This window comes from Papio anubis, chromosome 11, assembly GCF_008728515.1.
Source record: "Papio anubis isolate 15944 chromosome 11, Panubis1.0, whole genome shotgun sequence".
In the NCBI taxonomy this organism is placed as follows: Eukaryota; Metazoa; Chordata; class Mammalia; order Primates; family Cercopithecidae; genus Papio; species Papio anubis.
The window spans coordinates 36,526,419-36,543,348 of record NC_044986.1 but is presented as its reverse complement, the minus strand read 5'-3'; the positions used below and the strand labels follow the sequence as shown (position 1 = coordinate 36,543,348).

Sequence of the window (16,930 nt, the reverse complement as noted above, 5' to 3'; positions counted from 1 at the left end):
GCATGGGTGAAAGTTTGCTACTAAATTTAGACAGTTCGGCAAATACGCCTGTGTGTCTATCTGTGCGGGTATGCCCAAATCTCTGCGTCCTGCTAACATTTTTGTAGGAAAGAGAACAAAAGAAAGGGGAGTGAAGAGAGCACCTTCAGAAGCCAGGAACCAGGGCTGTGGGTGACAGGATCGCAGGGGCCCACCTTCACAAAGGAATGAAGCACTGTGTCTGCCACAGCTCTTGGTGACTTGGTGTCAATATCCCCACCCAAAACCCTCCCCTCATCCTCATGAGGTGTCATGGGGAGGATCCAGAGACCCAGGGAAGAAAGAGGCTGGATCACACTTGTTTATCAGATGAGCAGTGGCCAAACAGAAGCCAGAAGCCCTGGCCACCCCCCCAGCCTGCTGGTGCACCTCTGGGCTGCACTCTGCAGGGAGAAACTGCAGGAGAGCAATGGCTGAAGCCCTGCAGGAGCAGCAGCCAGCTCCCAGGTGCCGGTGCCACCACGGTGCAGCCATCTGGGGGAAAGGCAAGGGAACCTGGGACACAGAGAGAAAGGGAGGCAGTCCAGAGCCAGGAGACCAATACAGAGAAAAGGGCAAAAACAGAATGAAAAAGAAAGAGAAGTGAAAGGAGAATAAAAGACAAAGAGTCAGACAGGAAGACACAGGGAGAGGCCAAGCCCCTCACGGCTGGGGCTGGGGCTCTGAGCTGGGAAGCCTTGGGACTTGGCTTTTTGCAGCAGTGAGGGGTGGCAGCAAGCCCCTGTCGCACCTGACAGCCAACTAAGGTGCAAATGAAAAGATCGCAGCGTGGGGCTGCTGGGGCCCTCGGCTCAGCTCCAGGGCGCTGGGCTCTGCCACTCGCTGTCTCTCTGGGCTGACCCGGCAGAGAGATAATTTGCCCATGGCTAGAGGTGTCAGACTCTGAAGATGAGTGTGAAGCCTGTAGGTGACCTGCCCACAGGGATGTGTCCTGTGTGACTAATCCCAGGCAGAGGTGGGAATGGAATTCTGGCCGCTGCAGCCCCTTCTCCAAATCACATCCCTGTGAGGCAGTGGATGGAGTCCTGTCCTCACTCACGGCTGGGGGAGGGAGGCTTCAGCTGGGGGAGTAGGCTGACGGATCAAGGCCAGCAGGGACGGCCTGTCATCGTGGAGGGGTGGGGTTCACTGGGGAGGATGGCTCATGTTCTGTCTCGTACATCACAAATCCAACAAGCATTTCCCATGTCAGTAAAGGGCAGAAACTCTGGACCCAGGTTGTCCGAGTTGAATCCTGGCTCGGCTTCTCACTAGCTGGGTGACTCTGAGCTGGTTCCCTAACCTCTCCGTGCCTTACTTTCTTCTTGTATAAAATGGGAATAACAAATAGTAACGGTATCTAGCTGTGGTGGGGATTCGATAAGCATGTGACAAGCATTCAGCTCAGTCCTGGCTGGCACATGTGCCTGTCACCAGCATCCTTGCCGCTGCTGTTCATCCAGGCCCTCTCCGTTCTCAGGGCCGGACCACGGGCTTAGGCAGAGCAGCAACCAAGGCAAGGGAGCTCCATGCTTCCATCCCACTGGGAGAGCCAAAAGCCACCCACGTGATTTCAGAGATGGAGTGCCGTGAAGGAAACAGAACAGGAGCCAGGATGGAGAGGGAGTGGGAAGGAGGGGCCCAGCAGCCCGCATGGTTGGGGGGCTTCCCTGTGTGTCAAGGGAGAAACGAAGTGACAAGAAGCAGGGAGCCAAGCAGAGTCCTGGGAAGAGTGTCCCAGGCAGAGGAACCAGCAGGCATAAAGGCCATGAGGTGGGCAAGAGCTGGATGTGTCAGGGAATAGAAGGAAGGTGGTGGCTGGAGCCATAGGCAGAGACTGGGTCGTGGAGGGCCTCGGAGGCATGACTGGGATGTGGGTTGGACTCTAAGTGAGTTGAAGGGTATTAGCAGGACAGCAGCAGGGTCTGGTTGGCATTTTGTAAAGAGAACTGGCTTCTGGGAGGCAACTGGATTATAGGGGTGTTGGGGGGCAGTGAAAGCAAGAAGCAACCCTCTTGACAGCCTTAAGAGGTAAAATTTTTAGGATGAGGACACTGAGCGCTGCCACAGGGTGGAAAGGGGCGGAAGGGGGTGCAACCAACAGCTCCCTTCACTGAGTGCTTGCACCACACCAGGCTCTGCACCTTGGCGCTTTCACAGAAGAGGTGAAATTGCAAGCCCCAAGCCATCCAGCAGGTGTTGGGCCATGGCAGGCCCTGGCTGCTGTCTCCTAAGCCCACGCCCCATCCATGAAAGTGGCCCTCTGCTAGTGCTGAAGGGGGTGACAAGCAAGCCCCTGGGGGAGCCCCGGTTCTGAGTATGGCTGCAGAGCACATCTGCCCCCTGCCTCACTGCCACAGGAGTGGTTTATTCGATGTCACAGGCAGTGCTGGAGGAGAAACTATTTTGTGATATACTTGAGATCATTCATTGACATCAGCTGAGAAGATAGCTACCTATCCCAGCAAATGTTCAGTCTGGTATGATACTGTTCTATCACCTATCCCCATACTGAGAATTTGCGTCTTACAAAAGGCAAGTGCTATGGATTCAAAGCACGGATTTGATTTTTTTCCATTTCACATGAACTTTGCAGTGCATCTGAAAACCAATCAGTGTGGATGTGCTCAGACATGCTCCATGCACCACTCCTGCCATCTTCTCCCCTGGAAAGGGACTTCTCCTCATGTCTTTCCGTGAAGTGAGCCAGGTTCCTTAGGGGACTCAGCTTTGTCTATCTACTACTGATTAGGGTCTATCCTCTGTGCACTTACACACGAACTTGTAGATTTTTGGGTGGTAGAATTGCAAACCATTACTGTCTGGTAGAAAAAATAATCTCAAGGGTTAGTTTATTAACCCTGTCCAACATTAACCAATTTTGTATTGAACTTTGTAGTTTTATTTCTGTGTTCCCTGTTTTCACTGATGATAAGCTCTCAGCCCCCCAAATTCTCCTTGAAACAACTTTACCATCCTGCTGGTCCCTTCATTCATGAATTAAATATAAACTTTTGGCACATACCACTTTATGTTTGTATGACAGGCACATTTCTAGCTCATTTACAATCATACTTTGACCGTGTTTTTATCTTCATTTTGCAAATGAGAACACCGAGGCTGAGAGAAGCCAGGGAGCTGGCTGAAGCGCACAGAGCTCGTAGGAGCATGGGCAGGGCTTGGACCCCCCTCTGTCCAATGCCAAGCCCATGGGCTAAGTGTCCTTGCAGTTCCCAAGTTGAAAAGAGCCTTAGAAACGATCTAAACAAGCCAGAACTAACTCTGCGGCCAGGAGTGGCGAGAAGTCTTGCTCACAGTCACACACTAGTAAAGGTCAAAGGGCAACCTTGGCAGAAAGGAAGTTTTTCGGCTAACCATTGCCTCATCTTCTTACATTTATCTCAAGTCTTTGCTCAAACCAGGCCACCCACAAGGAGCAAGAAAGAGTGACTAGCACGCAGTGACATTTGTGAAGACTGCCTTCACCTGCTTGCTGTCAAGGCAGCTCCGGCACAGGTCACTCCTGAGATTGTCAAGCAGGGTTCTGAGCTGGGGCCTCTGGAGGCTCTGAGGCCTCAAGGGTGGGCTGCCCAAGGTCTGTGCAGCCCCTAAAACTGTGTGCACATTGTGCTTATGTACATGGTACATCCGATTCTCAAAGGGATCTGCGACCCCAAAAATGTCACATACCCTGCTTTGAGAGACTGTCTCTAGAAGGCTCCTGTCAGAAGCAAATGAACTAACTGGGAAGAGACATGCGCTCATCTCCAAGCACTTGCATAGGTTAACCTGCTGAAGTGGGCCCAAGGATTTGTGAATATGAGAACAATGCGATTCAAAAGTCAGCCTTTGGGGCATCTCATTGGTCAAGCACCTGAAAGGCTCAGAAGCCATAAGAGCATGTGTGAGAGGCTAAGGCCCAGAGACCTATCTACCTACATGCATGCTATTTCTGGTGGCAAAAGAGCAGCCAAGGGCCAGAGGGTCTCACCCAGCACAATGGGACTCTCCCCATGAAATCTCAGCTCCTTGAAGCAGGGATTCTTACCTGCTATTGTGTCAATTATTCCAAAAGCTTCTGGAAGAGAGACTGGTATATAGTAGATGCTCAATAAATATTTCTTGACTGAATGATAATTGCCCAAAAGGAAAGAAATATGCCACTAACTGGGGATAACTATAAAATCCATGCCAACGGCAAGACCCAAAAATGATAATAAAAATAGTAGTAACCAACACCTACTGAGCCCTTTGCAGTGTGCCAGGCTCTGTGCTAAGTGATCTGCATACCTTCCCTATTTATCCCTCACAACAATTCCACGAGGCCACTGGACTATTGTTGGCTCCATTTCACATATGAGGAAAGTGAGGTTCAGAGAGGTTTTGGAATTTGCCTAAGGTTACACAGCTGGGAGTCCAGTCTATAACCTGGACCAGGTCTGCCTTAATCCACATCTTAACCACCATACAAAACACTGCCCTCCCCGGATTTATCGGAGAAGTGACAGAGGGAAAACCAGAGCAAAGAGAAAAAAACTGTGAAGTAGGGTGAGAAGAGGGCAGTGCGGCAGCCAGAAGGCATAACCTGTGTTGCAAAGCTCTCTAGAACAGCTTTTTTGAGACCCTGGGAGGGTGGTGGGTAGGGGAAGCGGAAAAGCAGCAAGATGTGGCAGAGGTTGCCAGGTGTCCCCAACCAAAATCCATTCTCCCCTTTTTCCTTCTTACAAGAACTGCAATTAGATTTGGCCACCCATGTGCCCAGAAAAACATTACATTTCCAACTTCCCTTGCATCTTGGAGTAGCCAAGGTTTAAGTAGAAGTTGCTGAACAAACAAACTTCCAGGCAAATCTCTTTGAAGGAGGCTGACTCAGTTGGGAAATGTGCCCTTCCTTCACCACTTTCCTTCTTCTTCCTGCCTAAAGCCTGTATGAGGTGGCTGGAGTTCCAGCAGCCATCTTCAACCATGAGGTGACCTTGAGGATGGAAGATAAAGCTTAAGAATGTTGGAGCAAAAGATAGAAGGGTCCTGGGACTCTGACTCCCAGCTGGCTCTGGAGCTTCCATATTTTAATGTGAGAGAAAAACTCCCATATCTTAGTTGAAGTCATCTTTTTAAAAAGTTTTTATATTATGTAGAGCCAAACCCAATTCCAGCAGGCATAGAAGTCACCTTTGAAGAAAGACCAGCAGAGCTAGCAGTACCCAACATTCCATTTGCAGAAACACCGTCTTGCCAAGGCGTGTGGAGGATGTGCAGGCACCTGTAGGCCTGACCACAGCAGAGAAACAAAGCCCTGAGAGGAAGGGAATAGGCCTCCCTCACACCCACACTCTCTCTTAGGCTGGTGACAAGGGAGAATTAGGAGGATACAAACAAGAAATGGCTGAAATGTGAGTGAGTGCCAAAGAAACCAGCAACGGCAAAGAGGGGTATTTTCAGAAGGTGACAAAAACCACCTAGGAAAGGGGTGCCCCAGTGCTAAGACTGACATTCACCTTCTGAAAAGGCAGCTAGGTCACCCGTCCCCAGAGGACCCCCTGCATCCTACGTAGAAGAAAGGCCAAGGCCACAAAAGCATGTTGACCTGTGGGAAGAATTCAAGGCAGCTAGAACCACAGCTGGGGCTGGAACCAGAACCTCCAGGGCCACCGCCAGGCCACAGGGGACCTTTGTGGGAATTAGAAAAAGGCCCCCCTTCTTCAAGATGCTTCTATTTATTTGGAAATTATCAAAATAAATGTGCAAATCTACATCTATAATCAGAATGGTGTCCTTTAGAGGTGTCACCCTTGGGCAGTTGCATAGCCTGAGCAACAGAACATGGTGACCCTGCATAGCTGTCTGGTCCCACCACGCCTCCACTGACTGTACGGCTCCAAAACTGGCCAAACTCTATGCTCCTAAGGATGTCTCAGCCTTATTAAGTGATGCTCCTAAGGATGTCTCAGCCTTATTAAGTGATGCTTATGTGAGGCCATGTGGCCCCTAATTAGGAAGACAGGAGGAATTTCCACTCTAAAAAATGATACAATGTCGAGTTTGGGCACCTGGGTTAAATAGTATTTGTAAGAAAAATGCAGCTGTGTGGAGCAGGCGACAGTGGCACTAGGACCAGAAATTGCCTGGTCTGATAAGCATCGAGCACAGTGCCTAGGGAGAAGTCAGAGTCTAATAAGAAGTCATGGAATGCATCAATCTATGACTAAATGAATGAAGGCATGAATATCTCTGAATTTTATTACAATTAATTAAAGCTACTTTATGTCATCTTATCAGTTTTTTCTCCCCTTGGGTGGAAGGAAGAACTTTTACAATTTATGGAATTATTTTAAACAACTAAATGCAAATGAGCACATCTCAATAAATTATTTAATTCTCCACTTTAATTCTCTACCCTACCCCTGTCCCAACTCCCAGAAAGAGAGAGATAGACCGGGTGCAGTGGCTCATGCCTATAATCCCAGCACTCTGGGGGGCCGAGGCAGGTGGATCATCTGAGGTCAGGAGTTCGAGACCAGCCTGGACAACATAGTGAAACCCTGTCTCTACTAAACATACAAAAATTAGTCAGGCATGGTAGTGGGCACCTTTAGTCCCAGCTACTAGGGAGACTAAAGCAGGAGAATCAGTTGAACCCGGAAGGCGGAGGTTGCAGTGAGCAGAGATCGCTCCAGTGCACTCCAGCCTGGGCGACAGAGCAAAACTCCTTCTCAAAAACGAAAAAAAGAGAAAGAAAGAAACCCAATTAAACTACATCCATGCTTTCCAGCCAGCATGCAGCTGCTGACCTCACTACATCCTAATGCTGTTCTTATGGACCAGCCACTACTTCCCATGGAAGGTCCCTCTTCTTGGGGCTTCCTGGGGCCTTCCATGTCCATTTTGCACCTTGCTTCCTTGCATAGCTTCAGATGCCAACTCTGGGACAAGCAGGGAGAAGCTAATGTGTCCCAAATGAAGAAAGGGATAAGACTGAATCCCGTGCCGGGGAGATTCTTAGTGAGAACTGAAGTCCACCTGGCAAAGCCGCTTGAAGCTATTCCCCCGGGTTAGAAAAGCCACTACACCGCAGCAGGAAGAGAAGGAACTGCTGCACTTGTTGAACCTGCATCTGTGCCGGGCCCTATGACGGACATCACATGGATGGGAAAATGCTCCAGACCCTCGTTTCCTGCACCAGGTGTGTGACCTTGGGCGCGTCCCTCTGCCACTCTGGAATTCCGTGTTCCCATCTGAGGACACAGACGCTATCATCTCTAAAGCAGTGTTTCTCTACCACTAACGTGTACACAAATCCCCTGGGGACTTATTCAGACGGGCAGGTCTGGGGTGGGCATGAGCATCTGTGTTACCGGGCCAGCTCCCTGCAGAAGCTGATGCTGCCAGCCACAGGGCACCCTTTGAGTTGAGAGGTGCAAGGTCCCTCCCGGATCTCACCTGGGGCTGTGCCTCCTCCCCAGTGGCCAAGCCGAGAAAGAATCTCTCACCCTGAGTGAGGCTGGCAGCTGTCCACCTACCTCCTGCCTCTGCCCTGGTGTGCCAGGCACTCTGATTTCAGGCACCGTTAGAATTTCACCCCAGCAAACAAAACAGCCAGCTGCGGCCCGAGCTTAGGGACCCAGACCGCTGCCTCCTGCTTTTTACTTTCCAAACGAAATTTGAGATGTCACTTGTTTTTTTAATCACAAAAAAGGCTGAGAAAAGAAAATAGATATTTCCTTCATGTCTGTCTCTGCTTCCTGCCCCCGCTCACCACTTGCCAGAAACTAGTCTTGACATCCTCTTGCCATCGCGCCCTCGAGCCCCCCCACTGGCGCCCTGTTCCCCCAACCCCTCCTGCCCTCCCCACCGTTCTCTGAGCGCACCTCTGGCAGAGCTGCCTTGCCAGGCTTATTTTTAACAGCTCTGATTGAAGCCGGGAGCCCGCTGACATTTACACTCCCTCATCATTATCAGCTCGAAGCTTCCAGCAGCCAAGCTAAAAAGGCTTCATGGAGCCCGAGCAGGAGGGGCCGGGAATGAAATGTCAGCGGCTCCTCACTCCCACCTCTTGCGGAGCTGCTTCGCCACCTGCCCACAGCACAGCCCACCCGCCCCAGCTCGACCCCGAGACAGGGGAGGCGGAGAGCCCCCTTCCCCAGCAAACCCAGAAAAACCCAGGGGCCAGTGGTTTTCTCGCTTCTAGTAACCACATTTTCTCTCTCAAGAATCAGGGCACGTGGTGTGATTTAGAAATGCATGGGTGTGAAAAGACTCATAGAGGCAGAAAAATTAAATCCCATTTAGTTTTGTATTTAATGAGAGCCACCAACAAGCCCCTCCTGGGTGGCTTTACCCTCATTTGGACAAATTTAAACCGCCCAACCAGCTGTCTGCTGAACGTGCAGCCTTCCTGCTCCTCTCGGAAGTTCTGAACCAGCCAAAGCGCTCATTTTTTCTCAGGGATACTAGGAGGGCAAGATGAGAGTGCACAGTGCCTGGCACCCCAAAAGAGGCTGACTCTGCCCCCAGGCTCCTCACCAGCACCTGCCTCGCCTAGGCTGGGCTCCCACCCAAGGGCCTCCACGTCCTGCACACACACTCCTGCGTCTAACACTGCAACCACATCTCATCCTCGCAGCTACTACGCTGATGGGCCTGAGAAAGAGGATCCCAGAGCATGGAGTGTCTTGATGCTTTGCTGTCTTGGGAGAGATTCACTGTCGTGTTTTATGTCTGCTAAGCAAGGTCAGAGTTCATGGGAATGCATCTGGCTCATTTGGAAACTTCAGTGGTAGAAGGTCTCAGAGACCACTAAATAATTTACTCCCAGGTCATGGAGGAAATAATTTTTACAGAGAAAGCATTTCCAACTCAACGCACTAAAAGGTCACTTCATTAAGATGGTGGAGGTGGGGTGGGAGTTTAGAGGTGAGAACGATGCTTCTGTGGGAGGAAAAACTAGCTGTTACAAGCATAGAAAGAACATCTACAGTTTAGATTTCTTTATTTATCAAAGATGTCTTGCCTTTCCTATGTGGATACTAATACAAAAGCAAACAATCTAAAACTTTTCGTAGTGGGTGTTTTTTAAGTCTCAAGGAGCCCCCTCCAGGAAGTCTTCCCTGATTTACTCCACTCTGATCATTCATTCACTTTTGCTATCCTGCAGCCCTCTGCTATATGTCCCAGTCTGCAATCTGCAGCCCCAGGCAAAATATTAAATTTCTCATTATTTCCACTATTCCAGGAAGGCCTTCCCCAGCCATACATAGTCTGTGGGCAGCCATCGGGCCTTGTACTTCTCTGCCATGCTCTTCAGAGATATGGCAAGCTGTGTTTGCTTTGTTCAGAGTGCTTCCTTTCACTTCCACACGTACATTTGCAATCACCAGCCTAATGATTTTGTTAATGTTATCATTTTGATATTGCCATTTCAAATGAATCAGCAAACCCAGTTTATAGTTCAATCTGCAAAATTCTGATCATGCTGCCAGCGACCAGGGTCGGGCAAAAAGAATAGCCTTGAACCATAACAGCTGGAACCACTGTTCCTCAAGTGCCTTCCACAGATAGGACAGTGGTGGGGTTGTGCAGGGAATGCGAACACGCATTCAGGCACAGCCCTGCCCTAAGGAGTCCCGAGAAAACAATGACCGGGATGACCCGGGCGGCCAAGAGTTCTGGGGCTCTCGCTATGGGCCAGACATGTTGCTGAGTCCCGTTTTCTGTTCACAAAAGCCCCACTGCTGCTCCCAACTCAGAGCTGGGGAAGAGAGGCTGAGGAAGTGGTAACTGGGATGAAGCCAAGCTGCTAGGCAGGGAGGGGCAGGGGCCGGGTTTTCAGTCAGAGAAGACACCCCTCGGCTGGAGGGACCTGGGAGAGGTGAGGGCTCCTAGGGTGATGGTGAGGACTTGGTGAGGCAGAGCCAGTGAGCAGAGGCAGGAAGCCCAGCGTGTGCTGGGACTAGAGCTGAAGAGCCTGGTGTCCAAGTGGTGTGCACAGAGAAACAAGTTAGGAGGTGCCTGAGCTGGGCAGGTGCCCAAGGCCTTTGAATGCCATGTAAGGGAGGGGAACTTGAACCCACAGCCACAGGACCGCTGAAGACTTGAAAACAAGAGCGAATCAGCGTGGTGTCTCAGGAAGACAACACCTAGCACCAAGTAGGATGGCTGGGAGAGGGGAAGGGCAGAGGAGAGTCCCTCGCGAGGCCACAATAGTCCTTACAGCACCAGTGATGGGGCTCCCAACTCCCAAATGGAGGGATCTGGCTTCCCCTAGAAAGGGACAATGCCTGGGGACATGGCGGGCAAGAGTATCACGTGGCTGTCAGTAGGAACTCCAGAGCTGGCCTCACCAAGTGACCCTGGACAGTTCACTCAGCCCCTCCCATCCCCAGTTTCCTGAGCAATAAAGCAGCAGGAAATGAGACCAGCTCCTCAACAGGGGTGTCAGGGGACCGAGGGAGCGAGCATGTGTGACGTGCCCAGCCCAGTGCCTGGTTCCCAGTGCCCCTCACCATTGTTAGCTGTCATGATTAACGTGAATAGCAACAGGAGGTTGGAGTGGAGGTGTGGGGGGTGTCCAGTTTGGGGGGATGCTGTGACTGCCCCTCCCTCAGGCCATTAGGAACGTGAGACAGGACTAAGAGAAGGGCCAGGGCTTGACTTTGGGGTTCCTGGGGAAAAGGGAAGGCTGAAGCCACAGGAGGGCCTGAGATCTCAGGAAGAGTTTCAAGGAAGAGATGCAGGCAGACGGGCACCGCCGCACCAGGCTGGCCTGCCCCAGCTCGGCCATCCAGAGCAGCAGGCTCAACACAGCTGAGCAGGGCTGCAGCCATCTTGGAGTTTCTAAAAGTCAAAACTGCACCAAGGGAAGAAGGGAAGAAGAGTCCAGGTGCTGCGGGAGGTGGGGTGGTGGGGAGGTGCGGCAGGCAGAGGCCAGGAGGAGAAGCTCCTGGATCTGTTGTACATCTGGGTACGTGTCCGTCTGTCTGTCTCTGGCTGCTGCTGGCTCACCCAGTGTCCATCTCTGCCTGTGGCCCGGCCCTCTTTCTCTGCAGGTGTACATATGTGTGTGTCAGGTACGCAGGGAGTGGCGTGCTTCCAGTCTTTCCTTTCACTTATCCTTTTCGAGTAAATCCAGCTTGATGGTCCCCTGCCCTGACCTCGGAGCAGGGAAAGGCAGTCCCAGAAGGAGAGGGCAGCTCTGGCACCTTCTTGCCTGGGGGAGGCCAGAGACCCCGGGCAGTGGCCCCACAGCGTCTGGTTACCATGAAATGGAATTTATACATGAAAATCAGGAGAGAAGCCAGCCCAGGGCACACCAGTCATGGCTGTGACAGAACTGACAGCTAATTAGAAAGCTCCATTTGAGCCTTACGTTGAAAAGCCATTTAATAATTAAATGTCTTATCTGTATTTAAAATCTTCTGACAATATATACTTAGAGTATGGCCAGAGAACCAATTTTCTCACTTCCATCACCCTAGAAGACACAATATTTGAATCCAGGCATCTCCCCATTGACAATAAGTGACAAGATGTCACACGATTTGAATCAGGAAGTGTTCTAGTGTTGGAGACCCTTCCTGCTGGCTCTTGGATTGATACAGCACAGAGACTTCGACTCAGAAACATGTTTGGCATGAATACGCCCCTTCCCAAGTCATTGAGCTGGGACCGGGCACTCAGGGAGTGGGTGAGGGGACCGTCGGCCCCGCAAGGGAGGCACAGCAGGAGTGGTTCACCTGCATGCAGCCAGCAAAAGGTGCATTGATTGTGCAGCAATAATAAAATTTTTGTCCGGGTGCAGTGGCTCATACCTGTAATCCCAACACTTTGAGAGACCAAGGCAGGAGGATCACTTGAGGCCAGGAGTTCAAGATCAGCCTGGCCAACATGGTGAAACCCCACCTCTGCAAAAAAAAAAAAAAAAATTGAGCCAGGCTTGGTGGTGCACACCTGTAATCCCAGCTACTCGGGAGGCTGAAACAGGAGAATCACTTTAACCCGGGAGGCAGAGGCTGCAGTGGGCCACAATCGTACCGCTGCACTCCAGCCTGGGCAACAGAGTGAGACTCTGTCTCAAAAAACAAAAAATGTAAAACAATAATTGTTTATTCATCCATTAAAATAATGACCATAACAATAAAACCAATAATAAAAGTCAGTTCACTTTTCATTAGCATCACACACTGGCAATTTTAAGGCATGTCAGTGATACAGTACTCCTCCCCACCAGGGAGGGGCTCCCATTGCCACCCCTTGATATGCCACTGCCTCAGCCTTAGGTGACCACAAGGGCAAATGGCCTGGAAGCCACAGAGCTCCCTGGCTTGCTCAGGGAGGAGAGGAAAAGTGCTGCTGCATATTTCTGGGGACGGTGCCGACGCAGGCCGGTTTGGGCCCCACGGGTATTGTCTGCCCACCTACAAGAGCAGAAAACAGTAAGAGAATGGACCTCTCTGTGCATCAATGAAGCTGAACCCCTTCATGCTGGCACTGAGCCCTTAACGTTGCCAGTGTCCCCAAGGGGACTGTGGAGGCCATGCAGCACTAGGGAGGGAGAGTAAATCCCAAAGGCACATTCAGAAGCCTCGCAAGGAGACCAGATACAGGTGGGAGAGAGTCACAGGCCTCCCGCTGGGGACACAGATGGAGTGTGTGCAGAGAAGAATGGAGAGGGAGGCAGCAGAACCAGCTTCCTGGGTCCTCTTCCTATTGGATGGAGTGCTCCTCCCCAGACAACCCAGAACACTGCTGCCCTCACATCCAGGACAACCTCTCAGGGAGCAGAAGGCTGTACCTCCATCTCCCCTCCCGGAAGCAAAACCTCTAGTTTCTCTTGCCAGCCAAAGAAGCTAGTGAACCCCTAGTGGGGGAGTGCACACACAAAGGAACTCAGACCCAGGGGGGAATTTAAACATGACCTAGTTCAACCCTCTCTTCTGGCAGACGAAAAGAAAGCCCAGAGAGGTCAAGTGCCTTCTCTGGACTCACGCAGTTTGTTAGCTGGTGCTCTTCCCATTGCCCCCACCCACCATGCTGCTCGGAGCAATGTCGTGTCACAGAGCCATTGCAGTCAGCCTGCCCTCCTCTGACAGCTGTGCCAGGGAGGATGCGCTGCACATGCCTCCTGGCCTCAGACGGCAGCCTGGACTGGCTGTGAACAACCAAAGCATGGCCCTAGTACCAGGCAGCAGCAGCCCTGCTCTGGGAGTGGATATGTGTTTGCGTGTCTGGAGTGCTGAGTCACGCCTCTTGAGTCACAGCCAGTAAGACTAAATATCTCTCCCACGGTCTGATCACTGTTGGAACTGGCCTGAACTGTCATTAAATTCAGGAGTGTCATGGATCTTGGAAAATACTAATTGCTCCTGACCCAGCTGGGATCCTGCCCTCAGGGTGATCCCTATTCTCCTGGGATCAAATGTCACTTCTCAAAGGGTGGTCGTGGACCGGCAGGGTCAGCCTCACCTGGCAGCTTGTATGAGCAGAATCAGGCTCCTCCCGAACCTCCTGAATCAGGACCTGCATTGACACAAGATCCCAGGGTGATGTAGATGCACATTAAAACCTGTGAGGTGGCCGGGCGCGGTGGCTCATGCCTGTAATCCCAGTACTTTGGGAGGCCAAGGCAGGTGGATCACCTGAGGTCAGGAGTTCAAGACCAGCCTGACCAAAATGGTGAAACCCTGTCTCTACTAATAGTACAAAAATTCCCAAGCATGGCGGTGGGCACCCGTAGTCCCGGCTACTCAGGAGGCTGAAGCAGGAGAGTCGCTTGAACCCAGGAGGCGAAGGTTGCAGTGAGCCAAGATTGCACCATTGCGCTCCAGCCTGGGCGACAGAATGAGTAAAACTCCATCTCAAAAAAAAAAAAAAAAAAAAAAAGAAAAAGAAAAGAAAAGAAAGAAAGAAAGAAAAAAAAAAAGCTTGTGAGGCACTGCAGGGAGGCACTGCAGGGACATGCAAAGGTGACAACCTTAGAGACTGCCAAAGCTCACTCTGGACACCATCAGAGGCCATCGCAGACCGTCCTTCACAGGATGTGTGTGTGACATGCTGCCATGATCACTCTGTAACAGTGGCACAGGGGAGGACGGGGGAGGCCCGGCTCAGCAGCAGCTCAGGGTACTGAGTCGTAGATGACAGCAAGCTCAATGTGCACCGTTGCATGATGTCACAGTACAGCCGCCAGGCTGGCAGATCTGCTTATATACAGTGTCCAGGGAGCGCAGGCCCTGGGGCCCCACAAACCTGGGTCTGTGTGCCCACTCTTCATCAGCAGCTCCAGGACCAAGTGTGTTCAGGTCTCTGGAACTCACTTCCATATCTCCACTGTGATGTAAGGATGTGCACGGATCCTAAATATGAGAAACTGGCAATCACCAGGTCCCTGGCAGGCGCTCAGAGTCTGAGCTACCATCAAAATCTAGGGTGCAGGGGGAGGCTAACTGCTGCTCTGAATACCCTAAGGAGGGCAGATCTAGGCCAGGTGACCAGGGCTTGCAAGTCCCAGGACAGCAGGTTGGGCTTGGTGCCCGGAAGAACTGATGAGCAGCTTCAGCCATGCAGGAGAGAGACTGTACGGGCAGCGACCTCTCCAACAGCCAGCGTCCAGCAAGGATAGGTGCGAGTCCATCAGGGAGTCCAGGAGAGGGCTGGCTGCGTGCCTGGCAGGGGCGATGAGATGGGGAGTCGGGGGCTTCTTCATTTCTGCTGCTCTGAGGTAACGCGGCCAGCCTTCTCCACGATCCAAACAAGGTCTCCTGCTTCCCCTCTCTTTGCAGCAGGACAGATCAGGACAAAACCATGCTGGAGTGGGGGCCACACACCTGCCAAAAACCCCCAACACTCTTTTTCCCAGCAGCAGCTTCCAAGCAACTCCCGATGCCCTCCCACCTGCTAAACAGAAAGCAAACCACCATTGGTCTCCTTAGTAACGACTTCCAAGGCCCCTTGGTGAGGATTTTAACAAGCTTCCAGCTCTCTCCTAAAACTGCCTAATTTTTACAACAATCAGACTCCTTTTTTCTCCTCTAAACGTTTATTTTAGCACATCTGAAAAGCACACAGTGTGATTTCCAGACCCAAGTTAGACAGCGATTTCTTCATAAAGTACAACGCCCTCCATTAATGAACCCTCTGGGAATGAAGTTCCTTCTAACAAAAACACTGTTCAAAATAAAGCTGGAAGAAAGCCTCACACAGCCCCTAAGACAGACGTGAGTGTTGTTGCCCAGTCACAACCATGACAAGGCAGTGTAGTTACACGGTAGGGTCAGAGGTGGGCAGTCTCCAGCCATTCCCAGCAGGTGACCTTGCCTGGTTACTTGATCTTCAACTTGGTTTCCTTGTCTGCCAGATGAGGATGATGACAGGCAACTCCCACGGCAGGAGTGCAGACTGCAGAACACTCACTCATGCAGTAACTACCTGCTGAGCAGCCCCTGTGCACCAGGCCTTGTTCCTGGGGCGGGGATACAGCAAGGAACACAGTCCTGCCCTGTGGAGCTCATATTCTGTGGCGTAGCGGGTGGAATTGAGTACCAAAGAGAAGAATCAAGCAGGTGAGGGGTAAAAGCACTGGGGATGCTGAGTGGGAGTTACCTTTTTCTAGGGTGGCGGGGAAGGTCTTTGAGCAAAGACCTGAAGGAAGAAGGGAGTGAGCCCCATGGGTGTCTAGGAGACAGAGTATTCTAGGCAGAGAGAACAGTCAGTGCCAAGGTCCGGAAGTAGGAATATGCTTGGTGTTCACGGAAAACCAAGGAGTCCAGGGTGGCTGGAGTGAGAAAGGGGAAAAGTAATCAAGAGTAGGGACTTTGGATGTCACTGTGATGAAGCAGTAGCCATCAGAGGGTTCCAAACAGAAGAGTGACCTACATTTAGAACATGATGCACGTAAGGCACCAGGAACGTGCCTTGCACACAGTAAGTGTTCAATTAACATCAGCAACTGTCATACACCTCAGTTTCTATCCAGTCACTCCACACAAAAGCAAATGTATGTGCCCACTCAAAACTCTTCAATAACACCCCGCTGCCTACTGAGGCATCCCAGGCCCTTCAGTCTTGGATGCAAGCCCCTGTAACAAGGCCCAATCCACACCTCCAGCCCCCACCCCACCACACATGCCCAGCTACAGCCTCCCTCTCCCTGAGTCCACACATCTTCCCTCATCTTTGCTTTCACCTGTGCAAGTTCCTTCCTCCTGTCAGCACCTCTTGAAGTCCTACCCAACGTCACAACCCATCTCAAAGGCTGCCTCCTCCATGAACTCATCCCTCATGCTCCCAGAGGGGTGTCATGCCTCCCACAGATTGCCAAGCATGCTGGGTCACTCATGGATATCTCATCCTTGATGCTGGTCTCATCTTCCCAGCAAACCCCACCACCCACCCTTGTCACCACCCATGAGATGGTGACCTACCAAGCTTATCTGCGGGGCTTAGCCCCAGTGCTGAATAGGCCACTTTTAAATTCAGCTGAATAACACCAATAAATGTACGACTCCTATTTGGCCCCCTCCACGTGACAGAGACGTGACAGAGTCCCCTCCATGTAACAATACTCAGCCAAGACGCTGAGGGGGCAGAGGTGGCTCCTTCCAGTGTCCTAGGGACCAGCATAATTATAAATGGAAACAAGGGGGGTATGCCCCTTCCTTAAACATAAAAAAGTTAGCAGGAAAAATAAATCTGACGACTGCTCAGTTCCATTCACCACCATCTCCGAACATAGATGCAGGTAAGTTATTTGACAAGATAAAAACAGGTCATGATGAAGAAGATGAGGAGATTCAAAAACACACACAAAAAGGCTGAGCGGGGGTGCCTGGTCACACTCAAGCTCTTTCGTGTGCAGAAAGGGCACCTTGTACACATAAATGACGCCCCAGGAGCAGCAAGAACCAGATGAAAGGGA

General features: G+C 51.4%; 1 protein-coding gene across 2 annotated transcripts in view; it reads right to left on the bottom strand.

The window, feature by feature from the left end:
* The window catches only part of SLIT1 (slit guidance ligand 1), a 188,442-nt gene that overhangs the window by 89,375 nt on the left and 82,137 nt on the right, over positions 1 to 16,930 (bottom strand). The window lies entirely within an intron of this gene.